The following is a 22,492-nucleotide window of genomic DNA, read 5'->3' on the forward strand; positions in this document are numbered from 1 at the left end:
TATAGAGTTATTGAAGCTGTGACTATTTCTCACTGTTCTGATTTGTTCTTTGTGTTCAATTTAGTGGAAGTTCTGAGGGGTGAATTTTTAAAATTTGGAAGCTAAAGCTCACCAGATGTTGGAACACTGTTTTCCTTTGAGATCCCACTCTTAGGCTGGTGTCTGTAAACACGAATCACTTAGGAAGTGGTGGGTTTGTCCTAATACATCTGCGCTTGTTGTTTTTCTGGATTCCTACTGACCAATAACTGGAGGTGCCTGACAAGGGGTAGATGAGCTCAGAAGCCGGCTGTTTTTTTAAACATTTTTCATTTGCCTCATTTACAAGTGAGAGTTTGTCAACCATGCTAAAATAAAAGTGCAACATCAATAATAGATTTCCAAACAGTAAAAGAGATATAGTATGGCCATTCTTATGTTCTTGTATGCTGCCTGTTGGAAGTAGTTTTCCCATATGACATGAATCTGCACCTGCCTATTAACATTTTTCCAAGAAAACGGTCAGACGACGAAAGTGATGACTTTTGGGGTCAACACTGAATTAGCTTTGAACTTGGCTGCTGTATACACTCAAGCAACAGTGATTGAATGCCATTGAGCTCTCACTTCTGGGTCAAGGTGGTGACCATTATTTTTCTCCTTTAAAGACTATTTCTATATTGTCAAAGCAATTCCTTACCAGAGTGTATCCAACATGACCAAAGATGTGTATAATAGTAATAATAATTAATAATATCCAAGGTAATTGTCAGTGGATGGGGACTACTACCCCTCCTTCAATATATATTTCCATATCATTTTCCAATGCCAGCTATAATCATATTGCCAATATTAATTTGGATATGGAATATATCTTCCATCCAGAACTCAGGGATAAGAACTAATGCCAAATTGCCAAGTCTGATGATGAATTGGGTACATAGAAGTATCAATTTCCCAGAGACTTTGGAGGTCAAAATCTACACTATTTGTTTGGATGTTCAACTTTCTTCTCAGTGGATTTTTTGGGACTTGAGGCCCAGCTTTCAGCACACAGATCTTCATTTAGTGATTCCAGCTCCTATATGATCTGGTCTGAAGAGATTGTCAGGAAATTTCCTGGTGCAAACAGGGCCGGATTAAGACCTTTAGAGGCCCTAAGCACTGAAAAGATTATGGTGTCCCTCATATGTAATTCAAAATAAAAACAATACTATACCATAAAATAAAAATTTATTTTTTGAAATAACACAAAACTTACATGTATGCTGAAATTAAAATAGCTTCTTCCTAGATTTTCTGATTGCAAAATTCTGGATAAGTTCATCTCAGCTGACTCGACAAAGCATGTCTGCTTCCATACACAATAGGTAAAGTGAATCAAGTCTGTCCTGACACATTGTTGTTCTCTGAGGGTTTTTTTATTCTTTTCAGCTGAGAAAAAGAGTGTTCTGCGGAGCAGTTGGTAATCATAAATGTTAGAAAAATACGTAGTGCGATCTCTACATTTGGAAATACACATTGTATTCCGTCTTTCAATATTGTGTCATGAAGATCAATGTGACTGAATTTCATTTTTCCTGTTTCATTAAACTTTGCGCGCATATAACAGTGGAACTGCCGTACTTCTCCACAGAGATTCATGTTCAAGTCAACAGGGTATGAGTCAACTAGCTTTTGGGAACCTTATGAATATTGTTCGTCAGATAAGTCTATATCGTTTAGAAAAGAAAATCTACTTGATACTTCTTTGTACACTTCACCTCTCCTCTTCATATGAGCTTCAATTGTATCAATTATAGCGTGGTAAGTAGATACGTGAAATTTGTCTCTAGGATTCAATGCTGTTTTTGTTGCACTGCTATCATTTGTTTGTTTTTTCCTGATTCGCTTGCAGGACTGGGCTTCTTTGTAGTTAGTATCAGGCAAGATATCTTTTGATATGTATTCAAATCTTTCAAAATCATTCCTCAAAGTGTGTAAGTGGTCTGCTAATGATTGACAGAGGTCTGCACATGTTTTCAAATCCAATTCTTTTTCTTGGATAGCTTGACTTGTTTGGTAAAAGTGTTGTAAAATTTCATTCCACATGGTCAAACTCTAGTTCTTGCATCTTGTTTGCAATGTTTTCTGCCTCTCATATAGTTTCTCCCTTTTGTGATTGGTCTTCAGCTATACTTTCTAATGCATCCACAATCTTTGAGTAGGACTCCTGAATTACACTTGTTGCCACTGCATGTGCCTCCCAGAGAGTATTAGAAAGAGATTTCAACACACGATCATTGCCGAAATATGTTTTAAGAACTGCCCATTGGTGTGTTGAGGCAGAGAAAAATGTATAAAGTAACTGGACTGTTGAGAAAAACCTTACTGCCACCGGACAACAATCAACAGCACTGCAGCCAACAAAATTGAGAGAGTGTGCAGCACATGGTATGAATATGGCATATTTGTTCGTTCTAAAAGCTTCTCCTTGATAACGCCCTGACATGTTGGCAGCATTGTCATAAGATTGACCTCTGCACTTTGAGAAATCTATTTTGCAGACTTGGCACAGATAATGCAGTACTTGATTTGCCATTTCTTCACCAGTGTGGCTTTTCAAATAGAGGAATGTTATAAATCGTTCAACTGGTTTTCCATCTGTGGGAGACACATATCTTAGTACAATACTCAATTGACCAATATGTGAAAGATCAGGTATAGAGTTGACAGATAAACTGAAGTACCCAGCAGTACTTATTTCATCCACCATAGCTGAACAAATTTTGTCACTCATTAGACCAATGAGTTCATCACATATTGTCTTAGATAAGTATGATGGGTTACCTTTGCCAGCATTCCCATATTTTGAGAGATGGCCTGCTAAAAATAGGTCAAACTGAGCCATAAGCTCCAACAATCCCAAGAAATTTCCATTCTGCAATGATCCAAATGTGTCATTTGATCCCCGGAAAGGCAGACCACGTTCAGCTAATGTTTGAATAACAGCTATAACACGCTGCAAGACATGTTGCCAGTATTCACGCTCCCCTTTAATTTGTTCTTCCAATTTTTGTGTCAATCCAAAGAGCTGTCTTCGATTTAAATATGTCAACTTTGAATCTCTGTGAGTAGTGCTATTTTCATGTTGTTCAATTAAAACAGTATTCCGCCAGTCACTAAATCCATCTGCAGCAAACCAGGATGTTGAAGGTTTATATGCAAAAAGTTTGCAAACAAAACAGTACACAGATCCTGTTGATGGTAAATACAGTAGCCATTCTCGAGTGTATTTCTCACCATTCGCTTTCATACTGAAAAATATTCTTTTGTGGACAATATCTTGTTTGTTTGCCAAAAGTCCAAGTGATTTCTCAAATGGCCTATGTTAGTAGGACGCCCCCCTGGTTTAGGTGGGGATAAGTAATAAAAAGAGAACAGAAAAATGGGGGAAGTGTGTAGTGGAGTCGAAGGAAGTCTAACAAAATTCTGATTTTTCCCATGATGACTACTTCGATGCTTTTTTTGAAATATTAAATATCAAATTTTAAAAAAAATCTCATTTTTTGATGCCCCCTGCTTTGCTGGTGCCCTAAGCACATGCTTAGTCTGCCTATTGGGTAATCCAGCCCTGGGTGCAGACCTCCAGCACAGAACACAAGAGGGATCTCCCAGTGTCTCCTTGCGTGGCAGGAGCTCTCAGGGAAGCTTTTGCAAAGTACCAGTTTTTCATTATTGCTATATATGGTGAAAACTGTGCTGACACTTAGAAAACTGGGACAAAGCAACAGAGCATATGATCTTTCCTTATGATTTGCATCTCAGTGAGAAGATGCGTTTGTGGCAGTAACTGCTTAGCTATGGCAGGGAAGTGATCAGTGTTCTATCAAAGCAGGGTATTTGTTGATAACCCCAATACCTGTGCCTAAATATCCCTTCCACCTTCAACACAGTAATTCTGAAGAGGAAGCCCTTCAGCATAGGTTAGATATTCTCACTACTACCATACATGGCATTCTGTAACACACATAAGTTTAGCAACACATTTTCATAATCGATAATGCTTTGCCTGTACCAGCCAGTGTTACACAAAAACACGTTAAATGTCTGATGAAAAGGAACCTTGTTCTGCTCGCTGAAGAACAAATTACATGTGTAAACGTTCAGAATAAAAAAAAAAAAACCCGCTTCCCCAAAAATCCTCCTCTGTATCCTGCAACTAATTTGTATGCAAAGCTTCCATTGACATCAATTGGAGTTGAATATGCAGAAATTATTAAGTATGACATTAAGTGACATTTTCAAGAGTTTAATGAGATATATATAAAATACATTTTCAGTTGAACAACTCTTTCCTTGCATAGTCTACATTGTAAAATACAGAAAATATCACATTCCTTTCTCCATGAGATGTACACAAAACACATTCCTAAACAAACTATACAATCCTAGTTTCTTTCCACACTTGCTGCTCCCCTATCTCCACTCCAGTCTCCAGGCCTGTCACGTAATTTGTATGACAATGTAATGCTTTGTGGCTCTTTCATTCCCGCTGTGCGAAGTCAGCATTCTCCCTTCTGGAATTTAGAGCACATCCTGTGAAACTTGACAGGTATATTGAAGGTAGGTGGAGGAAGGTCTAAGAGGTCTATGGAAGCGACTATAGTTTACAATGCCTAAAATCATAAAATCTCATTAAATATGTAAAGCAAGCAGTGCTACCAGCAGAGAGAACTAGGCAGGGCTGGCCCTAAGCTCTTGAGATGACCCTCAATGGAATTAGGGATCAAAGAAGGTGCATTTTTACTCTCCTGTTGCAAGAGGGCCTCTTTTTCAATGTTCTGGAGAGTGTTTGGGACACTGTTCCATCCTCCTCTCCCCACCCCAAAGCCTTTGTTACACTGGACAGATATTTGAACTCAGCACTTCAATACACCATTTCTCTGCATTGGGTTGTCATGCGTTTTTAGAGTCCCTCCTCCCCCACACCCCCTATTGTATCAAATGGCCTAGTCCTGTGGCTTCAGTGGCAGTTGAGCGCTTGGCATTTCACAGGGCATGCTCAGCACTTTACAGGATTAAGACATGTGAAGGTCATATAATCTAGAACAGAGTCTTTACTATTTAAGGGTCCAAAGCACCCAAAGCCCTTTACACGGAGCAGGACCAGACACAAAATGCATATGATTTAATAGTATACGCTCTTCTCTTTTCTCTCTTTCTCAACAACTTTTCCCATATACATGGGTTGGACATGCTCACTATTTTTGGCCACTCCTTCCAGTCCATAGTACAGGTTTGTAAGTCTTCGAGTTCCGGTCCTTTTCTCTTGATAGAGTCTTTCCATTGTATCTCAGTCTTCCATGTGCTTTCTTGCTATCCTCTTCCTCCCATGTTTTCTTTGCTGGTCATTCTTCTCCCATTCTCATCACTTCTCTGATCCACCTCAAATGTGTGCTGTTCAGCCTATCTATCATGGACAGCCTGAAGTCCATCTAATCCCTAATTTCTTCCGTACACACTCTTGTATACCCTCTGCTTGCTTGCCATTCTCCTCACTGTATTATTTTCTATTATTGTCTTTTTCTTCCATCTCTGTAAGACCCACTATTTCCAAACCATCGAGCAGGCTGGGACAAACACATGCAGAATACATTTTTGTTTTCATTTTTTTACCTAATTGCTAGTCTCACAGTACTCCTGCCACCTTTTTCACTGCTGCACATGCGCATTGGGTTCTTCTATTTCAGGGCTCCATGCCTCTCCAATGGCACTAAGTGTACTTCCCAAGTACACAAATTCTTCCTTCTGATTCAGCATCTCTTGTGAAACTTAAATCAGCAGCTCTTCTTCCACCATTCCTACATGCATAACTTCAGATTTATTTGTGTTTACCTTCCAACTATGGTCTTAAACACAGGTGCCTACTCTGATACTATATTTACCAGTTCCTCTTTGCTGTTAGCTAAAAGGGCCAGATTGTCAGCATACATTAGTTTTCTGTGTCTTCACAGGCTTGGTTCTTCTATTAATTAGTTCCATAACTAGGATGAAGGGAAGTCGAATCAGCACACTGCCGTGTGTCAATGCCATCATCAACTCAAAACTTTACAACATTCCAGCCTTTGCTCTTGACCTCAATAGTGCTCCTCTATCATCTCCACTTCTTGATGTCCCCCTCCCATGCATTTCAATACTCCAAACACCAGATGAACCAAATCATATGTTTTCTCAAGATCAGGAAATGCTAAATAGCCGTCATGCCCTCCAATTTATCATTCTTTCAAACCTCCATGTCATTGCAAATATTGCGTCCATTGTATTCCTTTCCTTCCTAAAGCCATGTTGCGCCTCTCCTATATTTTCCACCACCTTGCACTTCAACCTTGCCTCCAAAACTCTCTCAAGGACTGTGAGAGGCTAGCTTAAGAGGGTGATGCCCTGAGAGGTGTTTGGATCATTTGCATCACCCTTACCCTTCCAAACAGGCACAATCATTCCCCTTCTCAGTCATCTAGTATCTTCGCTTGATCCCAGCAAACACACAGTAATCAATGAAGCCACTTTACTCCAGTATTTCCAGCTGCCTTGGTCATATCAACAATTTCTCATCTTCACCAGCTGCTTTACCCTTCTTGATCTTATTCACTGCTGCTTCTACCTCCTCGATAGAGATCAATACCTTTTGAGGCTTCCCAAACTTAACAGTATACATTCAATTCCTATGCTTTAAATTTCTTGCTATATTTCCCTCCTTTTTCCTTAACTTTTCAAAAATACAAATTTGTAATCTACTGTTCAGGCAAGGGAAAAATATTCAATCTTAACTGTAGTATTCAGCTTCCCATCTCTGATTGGATTTGAAAAGCAAATGTTCAATAGAGATGCACACAGCCTTATGTTATTCACTGAAATATTAGACAAGGGTTGTTACAAGTCTGACTACAAGTAGATTTTTCAGTGTGTGCATGTTTCACTTCCAATCAACTGAAGATGTGACAGTATTACTAGCAAATCTTGTTCTCCAGTATAGAAAGGCCTGAGATTCAAACATTTTTGAGTGATAATTCAATAGGATTAAATTACACTCATGTGACAGTTCAACCTCACTAATGAGGTACATTTCAGTAAACTGTTGACAGAACTGTCTGGAAGATTTCTTTAATTTACCAACATGTAACAACATGGGAAAAGCATTAGTCAACTAGATGAAGATGAATAAGCGGAGGGGTCTAGGGGCATTTTACATTAACACATGACAACCTGAAAGTGTTTTTGTCACTTGCTCTACTTAGCCCAAGGCAGTCGTGGAATAAGTGGTACCTGTTAGCGTGATTGACTTACCAAAGCAACAGAAGGGATTATATTTAAGAATGCCTGTGTGGAAAACATGTCAGAGAAATTTCTCTCTCTTTTTCTTATAAGAGAAAGCTTGTTTTGTGAGAGGATCTCTTATAGCTACAGTACAGTTGAAAGAATTCTTAAATAACTTCAAACAGACAGCTGCATTGACTTTTCCATTTTAAAAGCTCTTTAGAATTGCATTAAAAGACTAGATAATGTATGCCTGTATATATTTCAGTAGAGATGTTGACAAGCAATAATGTAACCTTTTACTAAATGGAATACATTTGTCTAAATGGAACAGGTGAGGGGGGTAGCAAGAGAGATAGACAGAATTTGTGACTTCTGATAAGACGTCCAGGCAATTTATTTTCTTTCCATATATATTTCTTGGTTTCTGTTATCTATCTGATTTAGCACATTTAATTGGCGGCTGTTAGGTATTTAAGGCACTATTGGTATAATTATATGTGGGCACGTGAGCTGGTAAAGATCACCAGAAAATTGAAAACTCCCTCATGAATTCAGGGGGCAAAGATGTAATGATAGCTTTGAACCTGCAACTTCATGCAGGTGCAACTTAACCTGCAAGTTAATGTAGGTAATTCTGAAGGTGTGATGAAAGGTCTCTCGCCATAATGCAGTCAACGAAAGATTGCATTCAACTATAGGATCTTCTATGACTTAAAAATGCTCTAACTAGAAACTGTTCAATATGTGTGCATAGCTTAAGGCATAGACTGAACAGACACATGCCTATGGAGCCACACTTCAAGTGACACTGTGATTGGGGAGGGGAGGGTTCCACTGACGGAAGAGGCAGTCTGTCAACAATACTGCTCTCATACTCAGAAAATGCATTGCAGGAAGAGGAGGCTAACCAGCCAGAAGACAAGCCTTCCACTGCAGTGGAAATGGATGGATGGAATGAGAAAAATTTAGGGGGGGGAAAAGATTTTGGGGGTAACCAAGGGAGGTGGGATGGACTCACTTTGCTAGAATAATTAGGACCAGCCCTGAAAACATGTATGCAGTTATCTCCTAGACTGCATGCTGCAGAGGGACAATGTGGATAGAGGAAAAACCCTACGGTAGTGAGGTGAGCTCAGCAGGAGAAAGCTGGTGAGATTTGGAGACACATACATTGATTCATTGAAAAGGTTAATCATTAGTGGTTTGGGTTTGTGCTGCTACTTCATGCTGTTAGAGGGGGACAGTGACCCTTAGCTAACTCTTGTAGCAAAACTACAAAAGTAAGTTGTACTAGAAAAAAATGGTCCTACCCAGCTCTGTCATTATTTTAGACTGATTAACGATGGGCGTGTTGAAACAGAGGGGGGCTATTAATGCACCTGTACATTTGTTGTTTGGCGAGTCAAAGAAAAAAATGTTACGTACAATCTCCATGTCTTCCTGCTCACTGTTCTTCCTTCTCAATCCCCGCACGTATAGGACTAGTCCCATTCATGTGACCAGGAGGCCTGGGGACCTTTGGATCCCAATATAACAATTACTAAGGATGTTCGGAGAAGTGCTGAGTGCTCCAAAGATGGGGCTCAGCACTTCACAGGCTCAATTTCCTTCATATGGAAAGGAGCTGAACTTCTGGCCCCACAAGTGACATTAACAAAATCACTCTCATCCATTTCACTAGTCTCTCACCTGAGGTTACTTTTGAGACTCTTCTTTACGTGGGTGTGTTGGGTGTATTCTGGGGGTGGGGTGTGCTCCTCTGTGGCGGGTGGCCGGAAGCCAAGCATTTTAATATATTGAAATTCCATGCATTGGTAAAACTGTTTTCCAAAGTTACTGAGAAGTGTCTCAGATGAGGAATAACCTGGAATGAGGAGAAGGGAAGGGGAAAGCAAGCTGTAATATATAGAACAGCTCATTCCAAATTGTTTTTGAAGACCCCTGCACCTTGTAATCCCAGTGATGGCTGATTGAAAGCACTGATGCACTGCTGCCACAACAACACAGTAGAAAAATAGATCCATGCACTGCTGATAATGTATCTTTTTGAACAGCTTGTGTCTCTTGGGCTAAGAAAGGAAGTCATGCACCAGCCTATCTCCTTCCATTTTTTTCTTTAGCTTAGATGCAAACCTATTTATTTTGCACCGAACAGAGAACTCTTTAGTTATAAAAGGAAGTTAATTACCTGATCACATTTTATTTTATTATTTTTATTTCCTAGCATCTGAGCATCTCAGTCTTTCATGAATTTATCCTCACCATCTCCCTGCGAGGTCAGGGACCACTATTATCCCCATTGTACATATGGTGGAAATAAGGCTCAGAGAGGCTAAATGATTTACCCAAAGTAACCCAGCCAGAGTAGGGTCTTGAACCCAGGTCACCCCAGTCTTAGGCAGTGCTTGAACCACTGGAGCACGCTGCATTCTCTTGCCTGTACTGAGGCCAATTGGTAATCAAGGGGTCTAATATGTTTTAGTCAAGGCACAGTTTTGAAAATTACTCAGCTTTCACTTCTATCAATATCTGCAGCTGCAAGATGAGACATTCATTGACCTTCAAAAAACAGGGCTGACCATATTAATAAGTTTGTTGCTGGATTTACCTGCCACATTTTCCTGTTCAGTTATTTTCTTAGTAATTTTCTAACTACCTGTCACCAGTAAAACAGACTGACGGTATTCACGGGGCTCAGGTAGACAGGAAAGGACTAAAACAATAAAATAAAATTGCCAAAGTCATTCAAAGTAATTTGTATAGTGTTCTGAAAACAAACTTTCATGCTCATTTTTTAAAAGTTTTGTAATTGCCTGAACAATCATCACCTATCCAAAATGTAGTAATTATTCTAATATGAATTAGAAAATACCCCCACGTTCAATATGAATTTTTAAAGGGGAGGATTGCATTCTGTGTTTTTATGCTAGATATGTATTAATGCATTCATAAAGTCATAGATTGTTCTGGATCCAGATTTAATTGAATTTCCAAATCTACGTTGTTGGCCACTGTACCATATGCCATATTTTTTGCTCGTTGGTATAACTTTTTGTATATTGCTGTGACTTCAGATGAGTTATCCAGTCTTGGTTTCGATCCATTATAAAATACGGCAGTGTAGCGAAGTGAGACTCACTGCCGCGGCGCCTCATGAATTGCTGTGGTAATCTGAATGGGACCAACAGAGGTGATGGTAGCCTGGTGGGGGCCCTCAGCTGGAATATTTTGGGGGGCTTCCCCACACAACATTTAATAAAAAGCAAATAGGGGGCCCCTTGAGCTGCTTGGGGCCCCCAAGAAATTGCTTAGTCTGCTTATGCCTCGTGTTGGCTCTGGGGACCAATCTTCAATAATTCCTAAGTGAGCTCTAAAACTCCCCACAAGTCAACTGATTTTACTTTTGAATTAAAAAACACACAGACTATTCAGATCTGATCATTCAAAGGAAAGGGCTCTTTCATATAGTTATTCTATGTATTGCCAAAAAGATATAAAAATGAGGAAGATTTCCAATTAACATGTTGATTGCTTATTTGTTTATTTATTTATTGGTGAGACAGAGAGAGCACCAATCATACACTGGTCACTTCTGTTCCTTGACAAGGCATCCAAGCAGAGCCACACAACAGGGGATTATACCACTCGTGTCCTTTTGACCTGACTGAGGAGCACATTGGGATGCTGTTGGGAAAAGTGAGTGCAGTGGTGCCATGTAGTATGTTCTGAGGGCAGGTCTTCACTACAGGGGGGGGATCGATTTAAGATATGCAAATTCAGCTATGCAAATAGCGTAGCTGAATTCGACGTATCGGAGACGACTTACCCCGATGTGAGGACGGCGGCAAAATCGACCTCTGCGGCTCCCCGTCGACGGCGCTTACTCCCACCTCTGCTGGTGGAGTAAGAGTGTCGATTCGGGGATCGATTGTCGCGTCCTGATGAGACGCGATAATTTGATCCCCGAGAGATCGATTTCTACCCACCAATTCAGGCGGGTAGTGTAGACCTAGCCTGAGTTGGACTGGCTGTAACTCCATCACATCCAATCCCGCAGCACATCAATCAGCAGACAAGGGTTCTACTCTTGCACTTGGGCAGTGGGGGCTGTGATTTAATTCATGCCCTGCAGCTTCCATTCATGAGGAACACCAGCAGCATTTAGGGGAGGGCTATTGAAAGCCCTAACCTTGAGTGCACCTCCCCCAGTACAGCCAGCACCAGCTGCAGCTCAGTGAGCAGGGGTTAAATCAAGGCCTTCCAGCCCCCAACCACCTCACCAGAGTTAGAGGGGAACCCTCAAGGCACTGAGGGCTCCCACATGGGGAAAAACAGCAGCAGCCAGGAAGCCTTCACAGCCTTCTGACATCATCATCACTCCATTCTCCAGATTGTTTTTTTTTTTTCTCTTTTTCTGTCTTGCCATTGATGGCTGGTGGCCCTTCATCCTGCCCTCTTCGACTACCGCAGCAACCCATCTGCTCCCAGCTTCACTCTGCCTACCCACTAGGCGCCTTCTCTTCCCTGCCCCTTTTCCTTTCCCTTTGTACTTCCCTTCCCCTCCATTTCCCTCTTCCTTTACCCAGGGCTCTCTCTTACTCAACACTCACTCCATCTTCCCGACTTCAACCCTGAGTGCCCCTCAAAAAACAAACCTAAAATTATGTTTGCAAAATAAATAAAAATAACTGTAAAAAACCACCCCCTCAAACAACATGGACACAGTGGTGCTAGCATGTGCCTGCTGTTACCCTGATCACTTTGCTTGTGTGCTGTATCCTTTTACTCCACTTGTTGTCTGCTTTATTTATTTATAAGAAGTTTAGAGCAAGGACTGGACTCTGTATGTATTTGTTCAGCACCTGGAAAATGGGGTTCCAACCCTGATTGGGGCTTTTGGACATTACCCCAGTATAAATAATAACAATTATAATAGTTAAAACCACCATTCTCCTTTCAGATCTACAGCACTCTCCTCCAACATTTTGCATTCCCTTACACTGTGAGAATATTCAGGTAGGGAGAGCAGGATATTAAGTTCCATCTTTCAGATCCAAGAGGAAAATTCCCTAAGCCATTATTGTTCTGTTGTACCAGCTTGGAAAGCTGACAATTCTAAGGCTGCTGCCCTTACCTTTTACAAGATCTGCCTGCCAAAAGATGACACACATGCCTTGTGACAAATTGCTTAATTACAAGTTTGGCAATGCATAATACTTTGTATTTGCTATTATCATCAAAGCAGAAGAAAACGAAAAATACATCCATTACCCTGGGGGAAAAAAGTCGACTGTTACCATAAATTTCTGATAAAGAAATGAAGTAGGTTCAAGTTTAATCACACCAGCAGTAAATCAAATATCAAATTTAAAACAACGAATTACAAAGAGCCTCCTTGCAGTCACTTAGCATTGATAAATTAGTAATGTAATATTAAATTATTCATATCTTTTTTTTCCTTAGGACTATAATGATATACTGTACACAGCACTGATAATTTACTTAGGCTGAGTCCATTCATTTAATTATGCTGCTAAACTTGGTAGGCCAATTGGTCATCATGAGAATTTCCAGGCAAGCTAATCACAAATATATAGAACATGTCCCTTATTGTCCCCAGCGGCTAAGTGCTAAAATGCTATTTAGTGCTCAGAAGGTTAATGTCCTGCTTATGTAAATTGTCCAATTTAACATTCAGCAGCAGTATCATAAATTCTGGCTCCAGGATTTCATTAAACGTATGTTCAAACTAGTTGACCTTAAAGGTTAACAAGCACAAGTTAAACAGGACAATTATTTAACTCGCTTCTTATCAAGAGGCTGAAGCATTCTAGCCATTTAATAGTTATGCATACTTCACAATTAGAATTCTTAAAAGGTCCCTGATAAAGCTGCAGGTCATGAATTTTCATAAGGATGTCAGATAATAACTATTTATCTGCACTTGTTTTTCTTTCTTATAAACTTAAACTTTGATCTTAACATTCAATTAGAAATGATTCCACAGAGAAGGACTAGGTGACTCAAAGAACTTGCCTTGACATTAATTTGAATCTAAATTAAGCTTTAAAAACTTTGTATCCATGTTGTCTCCAACAGAAATGAATTCTCAAGTTAGAGACCTATTCTTCATGTAAAAAACACCTGAGCCTTTGAACTGTACCCAATCAAAAAACGTTGGCTGCAAAATTATCTCAGGCTGACATTTTTATTTTGATATAAATTACAGAAAAAAAGACCATCTCCTTATTGCAAAGTAATTTGTATTATATCCAGCAGAGCTAGCAACATGTGCATCTTAATATGGTAAAAAAAAATAGCCACAACTTTTTTTTTTTAGGTGCTCTATTTCCTCACTGCTTTTTTTTAAGCTTTGTGAACTATGAGCAACAACAGCTTCTGGAAGAAGCTGCCACAGCCACTGCTACCTTTGGCAGCAGTGATGAATCGAGAGCAACCCCTGTGCTGACATTTCAAATCCCATCCTCACAACTTCTAAATGAAACAGGATCAAGTCATAGCTTCAGGCATGCATTAATACAGTAAACATGTACCAGAAATCTCAGGAGCAGATTGTAGCTATACTCCAGGAAAGTCATAAGAAACATTTTCTTCTTTTACGCTTAACTGCATAAAGTTTATTTTATTTATCAGATAAAACAGGAACTATAAGCAAACAGTTTCATACTCATAAATTGTGCACTGCATTCCTGTTGCAGTCTAGAGATGGGGAAAGCATAGGGTGGTTTTTGGTTTTTGCAAATATTCTTAGTTGATTTTCATATCTGTAAAACTGGAACTGGGCTTTCTAGAATCCATTTTCTACTTTCTCAAAACTCGCTATATGGTTTTGGTTTTGCAAAACTTTGCTGATCAGTCTTGTTTTGCAAAAGCAATTCTAACGGTGCTTTGGATCTGAATCCTATTTTATCATAACCCATGAACTCTGAGTAGATAGCAGGTTTTTGGTATCTCTAATATGTAATCATTTTATGAAAAAGTAAGTACTCTATCCTGCAAATGCTTATGCACAGAAGTGCACATTATTTGTCCCATTGCAGTTAATGGAAATACTCAAGAGTAAAGTTATATCACCTGTGTGCTTGCAGTATTAAGGTCTGTGACTGCATAATATATATATATATTAATAGCTGGTGGAAGCATAATGTACTATCTGTATTCACAGCATATGTGATTAGCAGATTACTTTGGTTTGGTTTGTCTGAGTTGTGTTTCTTAAAGACATTTTAGTTTAATGATGGCAAAAAAATAGCTGGTAAGTACTCACTTTTTCTCCTGAAAGTTATTGCCAGACTTGGAGGTTTTTTTTAAAAAAAAGAATTCTGTTGCATAAAGAATGTGACAGTGTTTTATAACCTCATGTGTTGCTCTTTTTCCAAACTTCATCTTTTGAATTCTGGCCTCAAATCCTGCCTGAAAGAGGACATAAATAAAACTGAATGGCTAATGGACTAAAAACACTTATGATCAGGTTTTCATAACTAACATTATTGATAGCTTCCTTTGCACATGCACTCACATATAGTGCAATATTCATTTCTAAAGTATGATTTAGAGCCCTATTTGCAATAAAAAGACTAACACATGCAAATAAAAAAAATGAGAAATTCCATTACATAGCTACATGCAATGGATACTGTTAAGGGTATAAAGAAACTTTCTATTCTATAGGCTAAAAGGGCCTCTGTAGAGCTTCCATTAGGGTTTCATGCATGTCACCATCCTCACAGGTATTCATGGGCACATTTCCCTCATCCCCCCGAACTGTGCTGAAAGCACAGGGACTGATTTTTAGAGGTGCTGAGCATTTCCCATTTACTTCATCTAGACTTGTGAATGCTCTGCACCTCTGAGAAATCAGCTGTGAGATTAAAGATACTCTTCAGGAGATTTTTTTTTAAAAACTTGTGCCCTTTTTTCTTTGTTATGGTGTATAAAGAAGAAAGGAAAGATTTATATCTAGCAATGAAGTCATACAACCCTAAAAAACTCTAGCTGATTCAAAATGCAGCAATCCATCTGTTTAGTAACAGACGTGACCATAAGCATTGTGCTCTCTCTTCTCTAGCTCTTCATTGAATACAGAGACCATTTTGATGTCTCTCTCCTGATATTCCAAGCTCCCCATGCAATTAGCTTTAGCTACTTATGACATTGTCTCTCCCTCCCCTGCCATGATCTCCCATGACAAGTGCATTCCCACAGGACAATTAAACTGTCTACCATTATGGGGAGACTCATGAGAGCACAAGACAGGACATTCTTAGAAGCCTGATCTTGAGTATGGAGCTGTACCTGGTCTACTCTTAAAACTTACACCCGGATAGCTATGTTGGTCAGGGGTGTGAAAAAGCACACCCACACACCCACCACCAACACAGCTATGCTGACCAAACCACCAGTGTAGATGTAGCTATGCTGACAAGAGAGTGCATTGGGGAAGGTGGCTATTCCTACACTGGCAATAGAACTCCTTCTGTTGGCGTATGCTGAGATAGCTATGCCGGCATACAATCTGTAGTGTAGACGTAGCCTCACTCCTGCAAGAAAATTAAGAGGAACCATGGAACGAACCACCTTCAGAATGCAAAACTAAGGGCTGGTCTACACGAGAAAATTAAGTGACCCAGCTATGTTGCTCATTAGTGTGAAAAATCCATGCCCCGAGTGACCTAAGTCCCTGTATAGACAGCACTAGGTCGATGGAAGAATTCTTCTGTTAAGCTAGTGAAGGGAATGCTTGTGTTCATTTGGGATAAAATGTGGTTTGCAGGGTGCTTATGCATAGGGAAGCAGGCTGTGGCTCACCACCCTAGGAACATTCTAGAGAAGGCCAAGGGGAGGGGGGTGAGCTCAACATGTGGAGTGGAGAACTATGAGCATGTGATGAACAAATTCATATATGGAAAGGTTAAATTTGATTGGTTAGGGTTTGTGTTATGTAACTTGTTATGTAATTTGTTATGTAAGTGCCATGTGCTATAACATAGCAAGGGGAGGGGCTCCTTGCTGGAGGCACTCTCCCTGATTTTTGTACCAGGGGCTCTCCCTTTGTGCACATTGAATAAAGCCTTGTTGAATCGCATTGAATTGAATTGAATCGCATCGAATCGAAGTCCCTTGATTCTGCCCAGCATATTGGGAACCACAAAATCCCAACACTAGCTACCGCCTCTCGGAGAGATGGATTTACTACAGAGACAGGAGAATCCCTCCCACCACTGTAATAAGTGTCTACTGTGCCACTTACCAAAAGTGGCCCACTAGGCACTCGCATTCCACGCCCGGCTCCACGCCAGCGAGCCGGGCTTCTTACCCATTTAAAGTTTGAGAATAGGTTGAGATCGTTTCGGCCCCAAGACCTCTAATCATTCGCTTTACCAGATAAAACTGCGCCCTCCTACTCGTCGCGGCGTAGCCCCCGCGGCTCTCATTGCCGGCGACGGCCGGGTATGGGCCCGACGCTCCAGTGCCATAGCAATTTAAGTGTAGACATAGCCTAATTTCTTTGATTTAGCTTTCACTCAGTAAATTCTTCCCACTCTAGTCAAACCATCCAGTCACTTAAAACACAAACAGGCAAACAAACAAAAATATAAACTAGTAACTATTTTTCTACAGGCTGGGGTGAAGAGAGATACTGCTGTTGGTGTTTGTTTTTAAATACCTTGTAGGCACACTGATAGTATAGCCAGGGACTCAAATAAGAACCTAGATAAATGGATAGAGCTCCAGGAATTGAGCCTCTATGGTTTCCTGGCCTCTCTGTGAGTTTTTACTGTACAGAGAATGATATATCCTGAAAAACTCTATTTTGCAGAAATTTTTAGGGCTGGTTGAAATGACCATAGAAACTGTTTTTGATGGAAAATTGGGGTTCAACTAAATACATTTTCTTGTGAAAAGTGTCTGCTATCCACAGAAAATTTTGACTTTTAGTTGAAAATCCAAACACCAAAAAATGATAGATTTTGGGGGGGGAGGGGGGCAAAAATTGGAAAAAAAATTATTTGGAAATGCTGCCTTGGTGCCTCTAGGGAATTGTAGTACAGGTGTCTCATGTCCCATTCTCCTCTTGGACCAGGTTCCCCTGCTGAACTAAATCTTCCATGATGCATTGCAAGAGGGGAGACCGTAGGCATCATCGGAGGTTTTACATAGCCACCTTTCTGACACAAACCACACTCTAGAGAGTTACGGGAAATTAAGATGATCAGTTTCCAATCACAGTTGCAGTCTGTCCAGTACTCCTCTTTGGGTGGTACAATTCTTGATGAAATGGTCAGTCAAATGAAAAATGGGTTGTAGAAAATAATGGTGATGGCCACATAGGTATGACTAAGCCATGGTTCCAGTCAGTAACTCAATGCCTTTTAAACTGCACCTTGCTTTCTCAGTGAATTATTCTGAAAGTTCATGTGGGTGATGATTATTTCTGTAGGGAGCTGAGGAGGGAGAGGGGAAGAACTTACTTGAAGATTTGTGATGCAGGTTTGGTTAAAGATTTGTGATGCAGGTTTGCATTTAGATGAAGGTTTGAACTGGTAATTTTATCAGAATTGGTTTGTCCATTAATCATTCCATCATGATGATAAATGCATACCTTTAGTGCTCAAAGTTTTTAAGCAAGGAAATGGAAATGAAGACTCTTACTAATGATAGTTCTTGGGTAAGCAATAAAAGCGTTGGGTGAAATCATGGCTCTATTGAAGTCAGTGGGAGATTTGTTATTGACTTCAATGGAGCCAGGATTTTGCCCATTGCTGTTGGTCTTTGACTTAAAAAAAGTGTCCCCTCAAACCGTATGAAAAATAGCCATATGGCTTCCGTTGAGGATGCATGTTTCATGAGTGCAGGGCAAAGAAGACTTAATCACCACTGATACACCTTTATTTCTGTTTGCTGTACAGGTAAGTATTAATGTGAGATACAATTCAAATATCTAGTGCACTGCATGCTGCTGCGTAGATTTATTAGCATAATAAAATGAAGGCACCTTTGCAGGGAGATAGGCTGGATGATTTGATGGATCATACCTATATCTACCTTAAGTGATCCTATGATGGATAAATGTCATTTTCCATTCACATATGTCCAATGATAGAATGTGGCTCCTGAGTCATGTCCTCATGCTTAAACAAGCTTTTACCACTATTAGTCCCACAGATCCCATTCAGCTAAGGGAGAGTGAGCTAGATTCCATTCTATTTACACATATTCGCTATTATTATGATGATGAAAGAGGCAGCAATAATATAATTTGATTTTCAGAAATAAAGGACATTGCTCCAGTATTGCTAAGCACAGAATTAAACTTCATATGGTGAATTGTAAGTGGCACTTCTGACGTTACTGCTAGCAAACTCCATCTTCCTAAAAAAAGTGACACAATTTGGAAGACAGATAGTAGGAGACCAATAGTAACCAGTTCCCATTATGCTTTAGTCATCGGAAGAAAAACTTTAGATATACTTTTTTCTACAAAACACCTTACAATATGGTAGGTATCAGTAATTAAATGCAGGTGCAAAATTCCAGGCATAACTAATTATTCACCTATTCAGGCCCCAGTTCAGCAAGATATTTGAGCCTGTGCTTAACTTTATTCACACAAGTAGTCCCATAGGCCTCAATAGAGCTACTCGTGCTTAAAGTTAATAAGCACTTACTCTACCTTGATGTTTCAGGCTTCAGAAGCCCGACTATGAACCAGTCTGACACTGAGCCCAAAGAGACCACTCATGCAGTCAGGTGCTACTCAAAGTAAGAATGTCAGAATCTGGCCTAAAGTGGGTTGTAAATATAAGTGCAATTGCTAGTATAATTCGCTTTTGTCTCTGGAAGCAAAGTTCAGGTTCAGTTATAAATCAGGGCTGTCATATCTCATAGTTGAACAGAATGTTATTTTTTAAAAACATTGACGTTATTTTAATGGTTATTCCCAACTTAAAGCAAAATATAAAGTTACCAGCAACCTCTTATCTATTACCACAAAGGGATATTTTTTTCACCTTCCAATACCAATTCTTGCCCTGTAGCTACGGTAGCATTTTGGCTAAACCTTCTGCATCTGTATTTAATAATGATGTTAATGGTCTGTGCAAAGCAACTGCAGTGAGGCTTTACTAGGTTTTATGAGGATGGCAGTAATTGCTAACAATGTTGATTCAGGAAGATTTTATAATTTAAGATAATAATTGGGCATATCTAGCAAGGGTTCCCATAACAAATAAACGTGTTAATACAAATGTATATGAATCCTGTTAGACCTGGGACTTTAATTCCCCTGCAGCTGTTCTGAAACACTAAATAACGCATCCTTCATCAAATCACTTTCTGGTGATGATTTTTTTCCTGGAGTTTGTTAAGGTTGCGTAACCCCTGAGATGTGCGCATTGTCGGAATGACACAAATCTGTGTAGAATTTACAGGAATTGTCCTTGCAGCATCTTCCTTGCATACAAACCACACCACTCTCCTGTGACTCTTATTTCCTTCATTCTGATATGGGCATTAAGTATTCAGCTGGCGTGGTGCTAAGGAGGTATTTGAGCTGAATTAGTCATATAGTCTCTTTCCAATTTCCGGAGAGCATGACAGGACTTTCTAAATCTATCTAAGCCTCAAAATCTTTCCATGAGGTCTTATTTGCAACCAGAAGTACATGAAGCTGACTCTTACACTACAGTTTAGGTTGATATAACTTATGTCGCTCAGGGGTGTGAATAAGCCCCCACCCACCCCCGAGTGACGTAAGTTATACCTACCTAAGAGCTTGTGTGGACAGCACCATGTTGATGGGAGAGCTTCTCCTGCCGACATAGCTACCACTGCTCATTGGGGGTGGGGTAATTAAGTTGACAGCAAAGCTCTCTCCCGTCGGCTTAGAGCGTCTCCCATCTGCATTAGCAGTGCTACAGTGCAGCTGCGCCTCTGTGAGCTCTCTAATGTAGCCATAGCCACAGCCTTCTCTTGGTAACACTGATGTAAATCTGACATACTCCACTGACATTGGTAAACTCAATGTCGTTACTCTAGTTTTACATCAGGGTAAATGAGAACAGAATTTGGCCTGTGGCAAACTTCTATACAGTGCTATTAATTCACCTTTTGTGATGTAAAATTAGGTCTTTACTTTTTTCCGAAAATTGTCCTAAGAATGTTTGGCTGGTTTCAGGTATACTGGTGTAAATCAGAAGTAATTCCAGCCACTGACTATAATTATGCCAGTGGAAGTGAGAGCAGAATCTGACCTGCTGTCTTCTAAAGCAAGTCAGAAACTGGATTATCAGTAGAAGCAGCAGGAGTTTCAGAGTCAGGCTATGATGTGGCTTTTTTTAAAGTGGGCCATGTGTTTACAGTGTGTTCTGGTATCTTTCTCACATCTGCATACATGTTGCACAATAAGAATGAGTATTACACAAATGGTGTTACACGGATACCCGACAAGCAGGGGTGAAAGTAAAATTGAAAAACTTACCGGTACGGGGGCCGACTCTGGCCCCCCTGGAAGGGGCGGGGCCTCGGGTGGAAGGGGTGGTGCTGGGGGTCAGCATCCCCCAGCCAGCCCTTCCAGGCTGCTGCTATCACAGAGCAGCCGGAGCCCTGGGCCCTTTTAAATCACCGGCCCTGGGGCAGCTGCTCCTTTTGCCCCTCCCACCCCCCCGTTGGCAGCCTGGGGGGGGCAAAAGTGGCAGTGATGTTAAAGCGCTGCCGCGGCAGCAACGTTAGGCAGCACTTTAAGCAGGGTACTTTAAACGCTGCTGGGGCAGTGCTTTAAAGTAAGGCAGTAGGGGCCGGTACCAGCGGCCACATTTTACCGGTGCGCCGTACCAGCCCGTACCGCCTTACTTTCACCCTGCTGACAAGTGACTTAGGATCATGGAAGTGATTAAACCACTAGACCTGAGCAAGGAATTGGCTGATATGATGATATGGTTTTTTTGTTCGGTTGTTGAACTGAAAAATCAGGAAAAGCATTTGTTTGTTTGACCCAAAATTGATTTTTTTTTCTTTTTCTCACTGAAATGAAAAAAAAAAGAGACAATTGTTTTGTGTTGAACTAAACATTTTGTTCAACCCCAAACAACTTTTGCTGTTTGTTTGTTTTTTTCATTTTGTTTGTGGGGTTTTTTTATTTTGTTATTGTTTTTTAAATTTAAAAGTCGCTAAATTTCAAAATGAAATATTGTTTTGAAATGAAAAGTCAAAACATTTAATTTGAAAATGTGGAAATGAAACATTGCAACTTTTTGAATATTTATTTTCACCAAAACTATTTGCCAAATATGACACAAATTTGCAAATAGTTTTAGTTGACCCAAAACTGCATTTGTTGTCAAATAAACTATTCTTCAGAAAAATGTCACCCAGCTCTATTCACCACTTTTTGGCATAGGAGTGCAAAATGCCCCCTCTGCAAGGGTGAGCATTCACCCATATGGGAGAACAGGTGGTGTTTGGACTGCTAGTCGGTGCTAGACATTGCTCATTGGGGCTGGGACTGTCTTACATCATGTATCCCTGCTCTTGGAGTGAGGTGCCTAAACCACTTCTTGTGAGAAAGAATTACATGCCTGCCTCAGTCCATGCTAAATGGCCAGAGGAGAAGGTGCTGCCACCTTCCTCATAACTTCTACCTGGTTGATGGAGCACTCACTAGGGATGTGAGAATACGAGGTTCAGTTCTACCCTCTGCCTTGTGGGGAGAGGGGATTTAAATAGGGATTTCCCACCTCTCAGATGAGTGCATTAACCAGTGGGCTATGAGATAGTCTGATATGAATTTCTCTCAGTCTTTCCTGTTGAAGCTGTTCCATTTTGGATAAATTATTAGTCATCGGAGTGAGGGCACTGGACTCTTTGTCTCCCGTGGGGGTGCCTAAATGACCAGGCTAGAGAGTCAGACTCTTGCTCTGGCCTAATGACTCTAAGTAGTTATACAAAGTGGAACAGCTTCAACAGGAGAGACAGAGACCCACCGTGTGGAAAAAATAATATATGTTCATGTAATTAACAACTTTATCATAATGCATCCATTATGGATTATGTTCATCCATAATGCACAGGCAATATGAATTCTGGCATTTCCTAACCTTTGAATGCTTGACTTTGCAACCTTAATAATGTTCTTTTAATGTAGTACTTTGGGATGTGATATCCCCAAACCCCTGAAAACAGAAATTTCATTATG

The sequence above is a fragment of the Malaclemys terrapin genome, chromosome 3 (assembly GCF_027887155.1).
Source record: "Malaclemys terrapin pileata isolate rMalTer1 chromosome 3, rMalTer1.hap1, whole genome shotgun sequence".
NCBI lineage: Eukaryota > Metazoa > Chordata > Testudines > Emydidae > Malaclemys > Malaclemys terrapin.